This window comes from Equus asinus, chromosome 5 (assembly GCF_041296235.1).
Source record: "Equus asinus isolate D_3611 breed Donkey chromosome 5, EquAss-T2T_v2, whole genome shotgun sequence".
Lineage (NCBI taxonomy): Eukaryota > Metazoa > Chordata > Mammalia > Perissodactyla > Equidae > Equus > Equus asinus.
Window position 1 is genome coordinate 106,023,085 of NC_091794.1, and position 12,686 is coordinate 106,035,770.

General features: G+C 37.9%; 1 protein-coding gene across 2 annotated transcripts in view; it reads right to left on the bottom strand.

Annotated features, from left to right (window-relative positions):
- PEX14 (peroxisomal biogenesis factor 14) overlaps positions 1–12,686 on the bottom strand; it is a 132,884-nt gene that overhangs the window by 51,262 nt on the left and 68,936 nt on the right. The window lies entirely within an intron of this gene.

Below are 12,686 nucleotides of genomic sequence, written 5' to 3' on the forward strand. Positions count from 1 at the left end.
TTTTTATCCTTTTATGTTAGTGGGTTTTGTGGCCTTATTAAGAAATCTTTGCCTACCCCAAGGTCACAAAGATACTCTGTTGTGTTTTTCTAGAAGCTTTATGGATTTACCTTTCTCATTTATGTATGCTGTGAGGTAAGGGTCAAAGTTGATTTTTTTCACATGAGTATCTGATTATTACAGTAGCATTTTTTGGAGCAGTGGCACATTCTGTCAATCTATTTATTCATCAACATATAATTATAGAGAGCCTAGTTAAGTCAGACATTGTGCCAGAGCTGAAGATAAATCAATGCACAAATAAGGTATCATTCTTGCCCTCACAGAATCTAGTGAGCAGTTTATTAAGTTGGGTCTGTCAGCCCTTAATTTCAGAAAATTCTTGATCTGAGGAAACAGCTGAGCAAAATCTCTTTAACTTATGTCCAGTATCTAGCCTCCTGATTACACTAAATTCATTGAAAAACTCCATAATCTGCTTCAGTTTTTCCAAGTATCCTACAGATTGATGGTGGTTAAGGAAGGAGCATGAAGAAAACTCACTCTGATATTTTTCTGATTATGAAAGCAATATTTGAAACCGAATACAACTGTTGAAAATGATTCTTTTAACAGAGAAAAGCTGAAAGGAGCCAGATTAAAAAAAAAAATCACTGACATGCTCATCACCCAAAAGAGATTAGTGCTAATATCTTGAACATAAAATGGAATCACACCTTAGTTGGAGACTCTAAAGTGATGTAAACAGTGAAAATTTTGCAAAGTCAAAATTACTCTTAAAATTTCCTTTTAAGGAGAACTTCCAGCTAGACATGGCAGCTTGAACAGATAGCTCTGACTGTAATTTTAACTCATCCTACATTAACACGTTAAAAAGGACTCATGTCCAGAGACCTTCCAACCAATTGTTTAGGGCCTCTCTCTTAAATAACAGGCAATCAAGGATCACTAGATGTTTGAGGGAAACCTTGAAAATGAAAATCAGAGCCCCAAAAACATAATAAAAAAGAACTCAGAAATTACAGAGGGAACAGGAGAAAATAATAATAACAATATTCTTGGAGAAAGAAGAGCTGTCGCATCCAAGAAAAGAGAACAGAATGTTAGAAAAAAGGAACACGCAGAGAAGAGGAAATCACTATTTACTATAAATTAAAGATCTGAGCAGAAAAAAATTTCAAGAGAAATATTGGAAGATGAAATTATTAGAAGATAAAATATTGAAACAAACTGCTCATGAAGTGGAGCAAAAAAGACAAAAAGATGGAAAAAAGGAAAGAAAGTTTTTAAACATATCTGAGGGTCAACCCAGGACATTTAACATCCAACTAACAGGAGTTCCAAGAAAACAGAACGCAGAACACAAAAGAGAGGAAATTATTAAAGAAATAAAACAAGAACATTCCACAAACCTGAAGGATGTGCATCTTCTAATCAAAGGGCACGTCAAGCGCCCAACACAGTGAATGAAAAAAAGACTCCTTGATGCACATTATTGTGAAATTTCAGAATATGCAGAATAAAGATGAGAAGTAAAGCTTGCAGAAGGAAATAAACAGTTCACACAGAAAGGATCAGGAATCTGAAGGGCATCAGACATCTCAGCAGCAACAGTGGAAGGTTGGAAGACAACAGACTGTACCCTCAAAATTCTGATGAAACATTATTTCCAATCTAGAATTCTAAACCCAGCCAAGCTAAAGATGAAATATGAAGGTAGATTAAGAACATTTTCAGAGATGCTGGATCTAAAAAACGTTTATCCCTCGTGCAAACCTTCTTAGGAAGCTTCTGAAGGATTTGCTCCACCAAATCAAAGCAGCAATCCAAGAAAGAACACCACAAAAAAGCCAGAACAGGAAATCGATCACAGGAGAGAGAGAAAGAGACTACCCAGAATAATGGTGAGAGGACAGCTATACAGCAGGTCTAGAGAGCAAGAAGTTCAGACAGAAGCAAGAGGGCAAATGGCACCAGCAAAAAAGTAACCTAATGTCTTTGATGGTACCGAGGGGAGTTTAATAGCTCTGGTAGAGAGTTTGAGGACTAATTAGTGGTAGGTAGAACACTAAGCAATCTGCCTCATCCCCCAAATAGTAAAAGCTCTTAACGAATATTTCCTTAACATGATTGTGTGTGTGTGTGTGTGTGTGTGTGTGTGTGTGTGACAGAGAGCGAGAGCAAGAGTGAGAGTGAGAGTGAGAGAGAGCAGGAGAGAGGGAGAGAGAGGGAGAGAGATGGGGGGGGGGTGCTGTATATATGTGGGTTATTGTCACTCTTTAAAGCTGACATCATGTTTAACAGGGAGACAAAAGTATTTCATTTAGAGCCAAGAACAGGACAAGGATGTTCACAAAGCATCACATTTATTTGTCACTTTTCTGAAGGTATTAGCTGATGCCATTGTACAAGAAAAGAAGAGACATAAACATTAGAAAAGAAGAGGTAAGAAATACAAATGAAAGTGTAACAGTAGGAATTCAATTACATTTAAAGTATCATACTAGATTTTGTCTTTATTTATAAACCATAAAAAAAAGAGAGGTAAAAATATTATTTCCTGAAAGTACCTGGAAAACTCATAAACCTGGAGTACTAATATGAATTAACTGAAAAAAGAAAAAAACTCAACCTATTATAAGTAATAAAGGCATTTAGCTAGGTGTCTACTTTCAAAATTAGTATATAAAAATAACCTTTAAATTTAAAAATTGGATGGAAAACAATGAAAACAGATACCATTCAAAGTAGGAACAGAAGACAAAATATCAAGACACAAATTTAAAAATAAATGAGCAATATTTATAAAAAGATGCTGAGGAATACTAAAGAAACTTGAATAATTGAAAAGGATTACCTTATTCTCATATAGGAAGTGTCAATATTACAGAAATGCCATCTGGCCTAAATTAATCTATAAATTTAATATGGCTCCAATTTTTAAAACACCAAAGTCTTTATTTTTCTTCTCTAACTAGGTAAGATAATTTTGAAAATTATACAGAAAGTAATAAACAAGAATAGCCAAGAAAATTCTCAATAATTGAAAAAACGACGAGGAAAGGTTTTTATAAATAAAACATATTGTAAGATAGTGTGACACTGGTACACAAAGAGGCAGACCAAGTAAACAGAGTAGATCCAAAGGAATCACATGAAAACTGTGTAATCATAAAACACACTAATTGAAATTAAGAATTCAGTAGAGGGGCTGGTCCCGTGGCCGAGTGGTTAAGTTCGCACGATCCGCTGCAGGCGGCCCAGTGTTTTGTTGGTTTGAATCCCGGGCGCCGACATGGCACTGCTCATCAGGCCACGCTGAGGCAGTGTCCCACATGCCACAACTAGAAGGACCCACAACTAAGACTATACAACTATGTACCAGGGGGCTTTGGGGAGAAAAAGGAAAAAAAATCAAAACCAAAAAAAAAAAAAAAAGAATTCAATACAGGGGCCAGCCCAGTGGCGTAGCAGTTAAGTTCACATGTTCCACTTTGGCGACCTGGGATTTGCTGGTTCAGATCCCAGGTGTGGACCTACGCACCACTTGTCAGGCCATGCTGTGGCAGGTGTCCCACATATAAAGTAAAGGAAGATGGCCACGGATGTCAGCTCAGGGCCAATCTTCCTCACCAAAAAGAGGAGGACTGGTAGCAGATGTTAGCTCGGAGCTAATCTTCCTCAAAAAAAAAAAAAAAAAACTCAATAGATAGTTTAACAGCAAACCAGACGTAGCAGAAGAGATGATTAGTAAACCAGAAGATACGACAGCAAAGAGAAAGAAGAGAAAAAGGATGGACAGTACAGAATAGCACGTAAAAGATATATGGAGCATGGACAAATGCTCTAACAATTATAATTGGAGTCCAGGAAAGAGAAGCGAACAAGAGCAAGACAGAAACAATACTTAAAAATATAATAGTCAATAATCTTATAAAACTAACAAAAGGCAAATCAAGCCACATATCTAAAGTCTCCATAAAACTTAAGCAGGATAACTACAAAGAAAATGACCTCAGGAAAATCACAGTAAAACTACTTTAAAAAAAAATTGAGAGAAAAATCTTAAAAGCAGCCAGATTATAAACCAACATTACCGCAATAAAAAAAAAAGGGGGGGGGGGGAAGCAGCCAGAGAAGAAAAAGATATATTACCTTCAAAAGAGCAACAATGAGACTGACAAACGACAATCAAGTCAGAAAACAATAAAATAACATCTTTAAAGTGCTGAAAGAAAATAACTGCCAATCTAGAATTTTATACCAGTAAGAATATATTTCAAAAGTGAAAGATTAGAAAATACCATTAAGCAATCCTCATAATAACTGATATGAGGCAAGTGATATGAGGATTCAGCAATCCTCACAATAATTAAGAATCATTAATGGATGCTAAAAATAGTTGGTGAAAGTTGATGAAAAATAGGATAGTTACATAGTCTCAAAGTATCTCCTCAAAAGACACTTATTAATTACAAAGGGAAAAAATATAACTTTATAGTAGAGAAACCTGAGACACATCACCTCAATCAACAGACCAAAGTGAAATCACTGACAGTGGAACAAATCAATGTCAGATGCCTCCTGATATGATGCTTTGAGAAAGACACAGTATCACTTGTGTAGTGTTCCTACCAAAAGTGCACCAACCAAACCTAGTCACAAGGAAACTTCAGATAAATCTAAATTGAGGAACAGGGTACAAAACCGGCCTGTATTCTACAAAGTGTCACGGTCATAAAAGATAAAGAAAGACTGAGGAACACTCTTAGAAGAGGCTAAAGGGATACGACAATCATAAGCAACTCAAGATCATGGATTGGATTGTGGACTAGAAAAAAATTTTTTGCTATAAAGGACACTAATGGAACCACTGACTAAATTTGAACAAGGTCTACAGATTAGATAGTAGGATTTTATCAAGTTATTTTCCTGATTTTGATACACACACGTGTGTGTGTGTGTGTGTGTGTGTGTGTGTGTGTGTGTGTGTAGGAAGAGAGAGCAGAAGGGAAGGGAAAGAAAAAAAGCAGGGACAAAGGATATATGCTGTAGACGTTAACATTCCAGGAATCTGGGTGAAAGGTATATGGGAATTCTTTGTACTATTCTTGCAATTTATTTTAAACATTAAGTATTGAAAGAATCATTTCAAAATTAAAAAGCTTTTTAAAAAGTGAAGAGAAATGAAGTCATTTTCAGACAAGCAAGATTAGAGGATTCATCACCAGCAGACCCATGCAAAATGAAATACTAATAGTAGGAATTCTTCAGAGAGGGAAAATGATCCTGGATGGAAGCAGAGAGATGCAGGAAGGTATAAGGAGCAAAGGAAAGAACACATATAAACAAATACTGACTGTCTACAACAATAATAATGTCTTGTACGACTTGAAGTCTATGTAGTACCAAACTGCAAAAGACCCCACTATAACACAAAAGGCCGGAAGAGAAATGGAACAGAAGTGTTCTAAGGTGCTGGCATTGTTGGGAAGCAGTAAAGATCCTCATTTATACATGACTACGGTAAGTCAAGGATGCATCATCTCTAGGGCAGTGGTTCTCAAACATTTTGGTCTTCTAGACCCCTTTAGTCTCAGAAAGTATTAAAAATCCCAAACAACTTTTGTTAGTGAGGATTATATATAATGATACTTATATTAGAAATCAAAACTGAGAAATTTAAAAATATTATTTAAAATAATTAACTTATTACATGTTAATATGAATAACATTTTTATAAAAAATAATTCATTTCCAAAACAAAAAATAATTAGTAAGAATAGCACAATTTATCTTTTCTGCAAATCTCTAAAATGTCTGGCTTACTAGAAGACAACTGGATTCTCACATCTGTTTCTGCATTCAGTCTGCTGTGACATGTTGGTTTGGTTAAAGCAAATGAAGATAACACAGCCCAGCACAAATATACAGTGGAAAAAGACAGGAAGGAGTCTTTTAACAGCTTTCTCAGATAATTGTGAATATTCTTCTGTGATACTACACCAAAACTTGACAAGTGGTAGTTTCTTAAGGATTAGTTGCAATGTGGTATCTGAAACCATATCAATAAACTTTCATATTCTGTTCCATTAAAATCCATTGGTCTATCTTGCACTTTGAATGGATACTTTACTCAAGCAATTTTGAAAAAGCATGCATTGATCATTTAAGAAATATCGGTTCACTAAGGTATGCAGAACTTCAAAACGATGACATCCTTCTTACACGATATCAAAAAAGCACACTCATTAACATCATCATGATCTCATTGGAATTCCTTAATATTGGGAAACTGCCTAGCTCACAGTGGCGAATACACATTTCCCAAAATTCTAATTTCATTTGAACATTCAAATTTTATTACTGACAACAAATACTGTCAATGTTTTCCTTGAAATGAAAGGTTTGCTTTGCTCATTTTTGAGAAAATACCTTCTGAATACTAAAGTCTGACTCATCACAGTTTCTCTGTCATTCATTCGAGCAAAAATGATATCCAAGAAAAAAAGCAGCTCGTTCAGCTCCTAACTCAAGCAATCGCACAAGCGCTTCTCCTCAGGGCACCATGTACTTCAGTACACAGCAGAAGCACTTCATGCGTATCTCCTATTGTGTCATACAGAATATTACAAAGATGCACACTCAAGTGGTGAGATTTAATAAAATTAATCATTTTTATTCTTTCATCAAGGACAACTGTAAGTGAAATGGGCTCTTTTTTTTAAACTGCAAGTGCACAGCAGTAAAAACATATAGCGAGAGGCAGCAGTTTTAGCTACCACTGCTTATGCACTGTCACTGCAAATGTCAACACAGTGACAAAGGCAAACACGTCTGACTACTCACTATGAAAATTGTTTTGATCTCACAGATGCCCTGAAAGGGCTTTGGGGAGCCCTCCAGGCCTCACAAACCACAGTCTGAGAACTGCTGATGGAATCTAAGGACAACCAGAACTGCAAGGAAACCTTAAACTTTACTTGGCAAGAGAAATGCTGATGATAATATTAGTTTGTAATTTAAAAACCATTTTATTTACATTATGGGACACAATAAATGATAAACTATCAAACTTATTAAGAACCTAGTTTTTCACTGTAAGAAATAAGATATAAATGTAAAATAAGAGACATAAGGAAAATCTTGTAATGTTACATTTGAATTGTGTGTATATGTATACACACGTATCATATGAATAAACAGAAACAAAATTGTGTGTGTAGTTCTATGCACTAAAGAAAACAAGGAAGGAACGACACCCCAGGAGCAATACATGTAACTGTGTCAATACGCTGGTTTCAAAGTATCATTCCCACTAAAAGAAACCTTGGGGAAATGTCTGATCCAGGCTTAGGACACAGACAGTACAAGGTACACCTGAGACATTTGTGTCACAAAGCAAGGGACCCAGGAGCCAGCCTGAACAGGCACCTACTGACCAAACTTGGAATGATTTATTAAAAAGAAATATAATAATGTATTATAACACTCTAAATTAAAGAGTATATAGTGATACCCAAAAGAAAGTGAGAGCAAGAGAGAGAGAGACAGAAGAGTGAAGGTGAGAAAGCTCTTCTTTACAAAAAGATACTAAATAATAAATGTATAAAAAGCAATAAAATTAGAAATCACAATTTTAAAAATCTGAAAGAAATAACTGATTCAAAGCAAGGACTTCCAGCAGATGCTAAAATGATTGAAAGGTTGTTGAGTAAGATAACATGATCTCAAAGAAGCACTTCTCAGATTACTTGTTAGTTAGAAGGGCAAACGTACCTTTACAGTGGAGAGATCTGGTAGCCACCTCATTTAACCAAATGATCAATTTAGCATTACCAACAGGAAGAATCTGACATTTCTCCCCTTCTGATGTCATGTAGTAATAAGTACACAATATTGCTTATCAAGTATTCTTGCCAAAAATGTTTAATCTCAATCAAGAGGAAACAATGAGACAAATGCAGAATGTGTGATATTCTATAAAAATGACCTGACCTCTTCGAAAAGGTTAATGACAAACAACACAAGAAAAGGCAAAAGGACAGTTCTAGATAAAGAGAGACAGCAGCAAAATGCCCTGCATAAGCCCTAATTACAGGCTACAAAAGAAATTTGGGGACAATGAGGAAAATTTAAATGTGGAATACATATTAGGTACTTTTATGGAATTAGTGTTAATTTTCTTAGGTGTGATAATATGGTGTGGTTACGTGGGAGACACTCTATATGATTAAGTAATTAGGTTTGAAGTGTCATGATATCTGCAAATCACTTTTAAATGGTCAGAACAAAGTGTGTGTGTGTATGTGTGTAGAAAGAGTCAGAGACAGAGAGACAAAGCAAATGTGGCAAAATGTTAACAACTGAGAAACTGGATAAAAGCTATCTGAGTGTTCACTGCACTATTCAATTTTTCTGTAAATTTGAAATTGTTCAAAATAAAAAGGGAAAAAAAATCAGGTTGGAAAGGGTATAAGCACACAGGATTTGATCCCATAACAAATGAAAAACCATCCAAAGTTTCTATGCAGGGCAGAGAAAGCTAAAAGCAGAGTTGGAATCTTATCACCTGTGGGCAATGCACAGAGGGGCCCAGACGAGTGAGACTGGAATCACGAGCGCCCTACCCTGCACCACCAAGCCCGAGTTAATAAAATGACCCACTGTTCCATCCACTACCATAATCTGTCTTGGGGTGAGGGCAATTGCAGCCTGATGACACAGAAGCTGCCCTTAGGGCATTTGTCCTTGAGGCAGGAAAGGCCTCACTTCTGCAGAACAAATAGTCACTTTCTATGTCCCACAGTGCTCAGGTTTTATGTACTCTTTCAGCCAAAAACCTGCCCTTTTCTACTCAGATTTTACACTCTAAGGGGCTGGCCCCGGTGACATAGTGGTTGAGTTCGCAGATCTGCTTGTACAGCCCGGGGTTTGCAGGTTCGAATTCCAGGCGCAGACCTACACATCACTCATCAAGCCATGCTGTGCAGCCTACATGCAAAATAGAGGAAGAGTGGCACAGATGCTAGCTCAGGGCCAATCTTCCTCAAAAAAAGAAAGAAAGAAAGATAGAAAGAAAGGCTGTGTTGGTGCTGGCAAGTTGTAGCAGCGCTGATTATTTATTTATTTTTTTTTTTTAAGGTTTTATTTTTTTCCTCTTTCTCCCCAAAGTCCCCTGGTACATAGTTGTATATTCTTAGTTGTGGGTCCTTCTAGTTGTGACATGTGGGACGCTGCCTTAGCGTGGTTTGATGAGCAGTGCCATGTCCGCGCCCAGGATTCGAACCAATGAAACACTGGGCCGCCTGCAGTGGAGCGCGTGAACTTAACCACTCGGCCACAGGGCCAGCCCCTAAGCAGCGCTGATTATTAACCACCAGCAAGGCAGTGGCTTTGTTTCTCACAGGGTACAGTTCCGGGGTCTAGTCACTGATCTATTGGCCAAGTGATTTTGATATCCACTGCCTTTCAGCTGTTGTGCCTGAAAAGACAGAAATAATGTTGACTTTCTCCTCTAATACAAGGTTGTTATGAACACATCAAACAATTTTGGCCAAAGAATAAATATTGGCTGAAATAGTTGAACAACAGAGTACCTCGAAGAGCAAGAGCTTTGAAAAGTCCAGGGGGCATTATGATTATTTCTTTCATATTCCTATGCTCTTCATGTCTAAATTAATGCTTTGAAGAGAAGGAGGTAGTGAGATCATATCCATTTTACCTCTTTGAGCACTCGTATTTAATTAATACTGCTCTGGAAGGCCCAGCCAAAATAATAATAAAGTCATATAACACTGGAAAGGGAAAATATTATTTTCACATGATATGCTACTGAGAAAACCTAAGAGAACCAATAAGAACAATTAGGACTATTAAAAAGAATACAGTAAGATAATTTTAAAACACAGAAATCAATAGCTTTCCTAAATATTAGCAGAGATCAATTAGAAAATATATTGAAAATAAAGGTTCTATAGCAACAACAATAAAAAATACTTAGAATTAAAGGATATGTATATGAACTATGCAAGAACTGTGTAAAAGTTCATCAACAAGGAACACATTTCACTTGAAAGATACACCACATCCACGGATAGAAACACTGCCTATTGCACAGATGCCAATTCTTTCCAAAGTAATTTCTATGTTGAATGTAATTATAATCAAAATTCCAAAAGAACTTTATTTTTGATTGGCTGGGGGTAGGGGTGGGGCGGGATCAAGAAGGAGAAGAGGATACGTGATAAAGTGCCTCTAAAATGAGTTTAGAAGTAATACAAGGGCCTGAAAAGCCTGGAATATTCTAAAAAAGAACAATGAAAAAGTACAATTTACACTAACAGATAAAATGTGTAACAAATCTATACTAACAAAGACATTGCAGTATTAGCAGAACAACCAATAAGTATATCAAAGAATGAGAAAAGAACATCCTTGATCACACATCAGTGTATTTAAGAATTTCGTATATGATAAAGAGGAGACACGAAATGAATGGGGAAAGAAATAAAGTGTTCCACAAATGGTGCTGGAACAATCAGGTTGGTCACTAGGAAAAAAAATTATATCCTGATGCTCTACTAACAACAAAACAAATTCCATAGAAGAAAACTAAAACCATAAAAGAAAAGAAGTAAGTGAATATTTCTATTCTCTTGAGGTTGAGGGGTTTCCATGCTTAACTAAAAGAAGAAATCATGAGAGATGACACACTTGACAACGTTGAGTTTAAATTTGCGCTCAAGAGCACTGATCCACGGGCACTGAGACTGGAAGCCGGCATAGTCTTTTTAAGTGTAGGTTAGCAATGCACATTAAAATGAAAACAAGCCCATTTTCTTAACCCTGGTTTCCAACTCTAAGGTTTTTACCCTATAAAGGTAATCACAAAAGTAAGAAAATACCCATTTCTCAAGGATATTAAAGAACTGCTATAATGGTAAAAAATGAAAATAGTCTAGATGTCCATCAAGGGTATTGGTTAAAATAAATTATGGTATACTCATGGCAGAATACCAGGCAGTAACTGAAACTGATGATAGAGATCTGTATTTATGGACATGAACTTTGTCCAAGACACAGCATCGGGCGGGGGTGGGGGAGAGATGGGGGGAGAGGGAAAACTCGGGGTGATTTTCTAAATGACTTTAAGGTAGGACTCAACAGTTCCAATAGAAGCTAAAAGGTAGAAAGCTCTAACCTCAGCTTCCAGATTTGTGCCCCACTCTGGCCCAAGTCACAGATTGTTCCAGGTGCCTCAGTCTCTCAGTCTATAAAATGGGGATTAAAAACACCAGTGCCACTATCATCCCCTCCATTGTCCCCAGAGTGCTCTGAGGATTAATTAGCGGGTATTTGTGAAGTGTGTTGCTGTACTGAGTTATTACAGAACATTTTCCATCAGGCTCATCAGCTCTTTAAAGTTCTTAGGCAAAACTAAAGAAGTTTTGATGAAATGCCCCAAAGACAAGCAAGCCTGAACATAATGAAGCAGGAGAAGAAACACCCGGCAACCTTCTCCCTTCACCCCGACAGCAGGCGGTGAGCAGAGCCCGGGTTTCATCAGCACTCCCTCAGGATGAGGTCAGCACACACTGACTGCCTCTGGCCCTCCAAGGGGACGATTATCACACCGTAACCAGCGTCCCCAGAGCACCTTATTAGTATAATAGAAACCCACATGCTCTCATAGAGACCAACAGAGACCATGAGCCTAAAAGGAACACATGCGTAGCAGCACCCCCACCCCAAGTTGCTAAAGAGCTCATGCCCTAATGAGGGGTACAGGGACAGATGTACACGGCTCCCCTTTGCCACGTGTCAGGCTATCCTGTGGAATTCTGACTGCAGCTGCCATGCTCTGGGAATATCTAGGGAGAAATGGAGCAGCTTCCAGAGGGGCAGAGCATCAATGACATCACAAACTCCAGCCAGGGATACAGAAAGACAAAGGTTATGCCACTAAAAGGACAGACAGACACATGCTAATCCCTGTCATTCACATAAAATCCAACAGATTATCAGCACATAGAAGGAACCCTGCCAACAGCAGTGAATGCTGGCAGAGGATGCCTGCATGGAGACAGTTGACTGTAAGCTGTCCCTTTTGCCCCATGCTCTATGGAATGTCCACCCTGGTTCATGGGTGCCAGCCCAATAAGTTGGAATGCTTTGTCCTGCCGAGTCTGTGCCACGCACATTCTTCAAAATTATTCTGCTTTCTTTCTTCCCCTAATTCCCGTGCCTCTCTTTTTCAGTGTGTCTCATCCTGTCTCTCAAATCTATTCCTGTGTGTCCCCAAGGGCCAGAATGAAGCAAGTTCTGTTCTGATGCAACGCCCGGCCACAGGTGAGGCCTGGACTCTTCTGAAAACCTAATGAACGGGCAACAGCGGCTTGTGTGCTTCTTGACAGCACACAGGTGCTGATAAATATCGACCTCCAGGGTATTCTCGGTAAACACAGGCACCGTGGCCCCTCACTCTCACGGGTGCACACACATGCATGCACACACACTCACACCTTCCTGGCTCTGCTCTCGTACCTCAAAAACAAATTATTTAACTATTCTCTTCCCTAAGGATTAGAGCTCTAATTTCAAACACACAGCTCCTTGGCTTGTCTCTCACGCAGGCAGAACATTCTGATAGGTTAAATGCTGCCATTTAATTACTGTAATGAGAG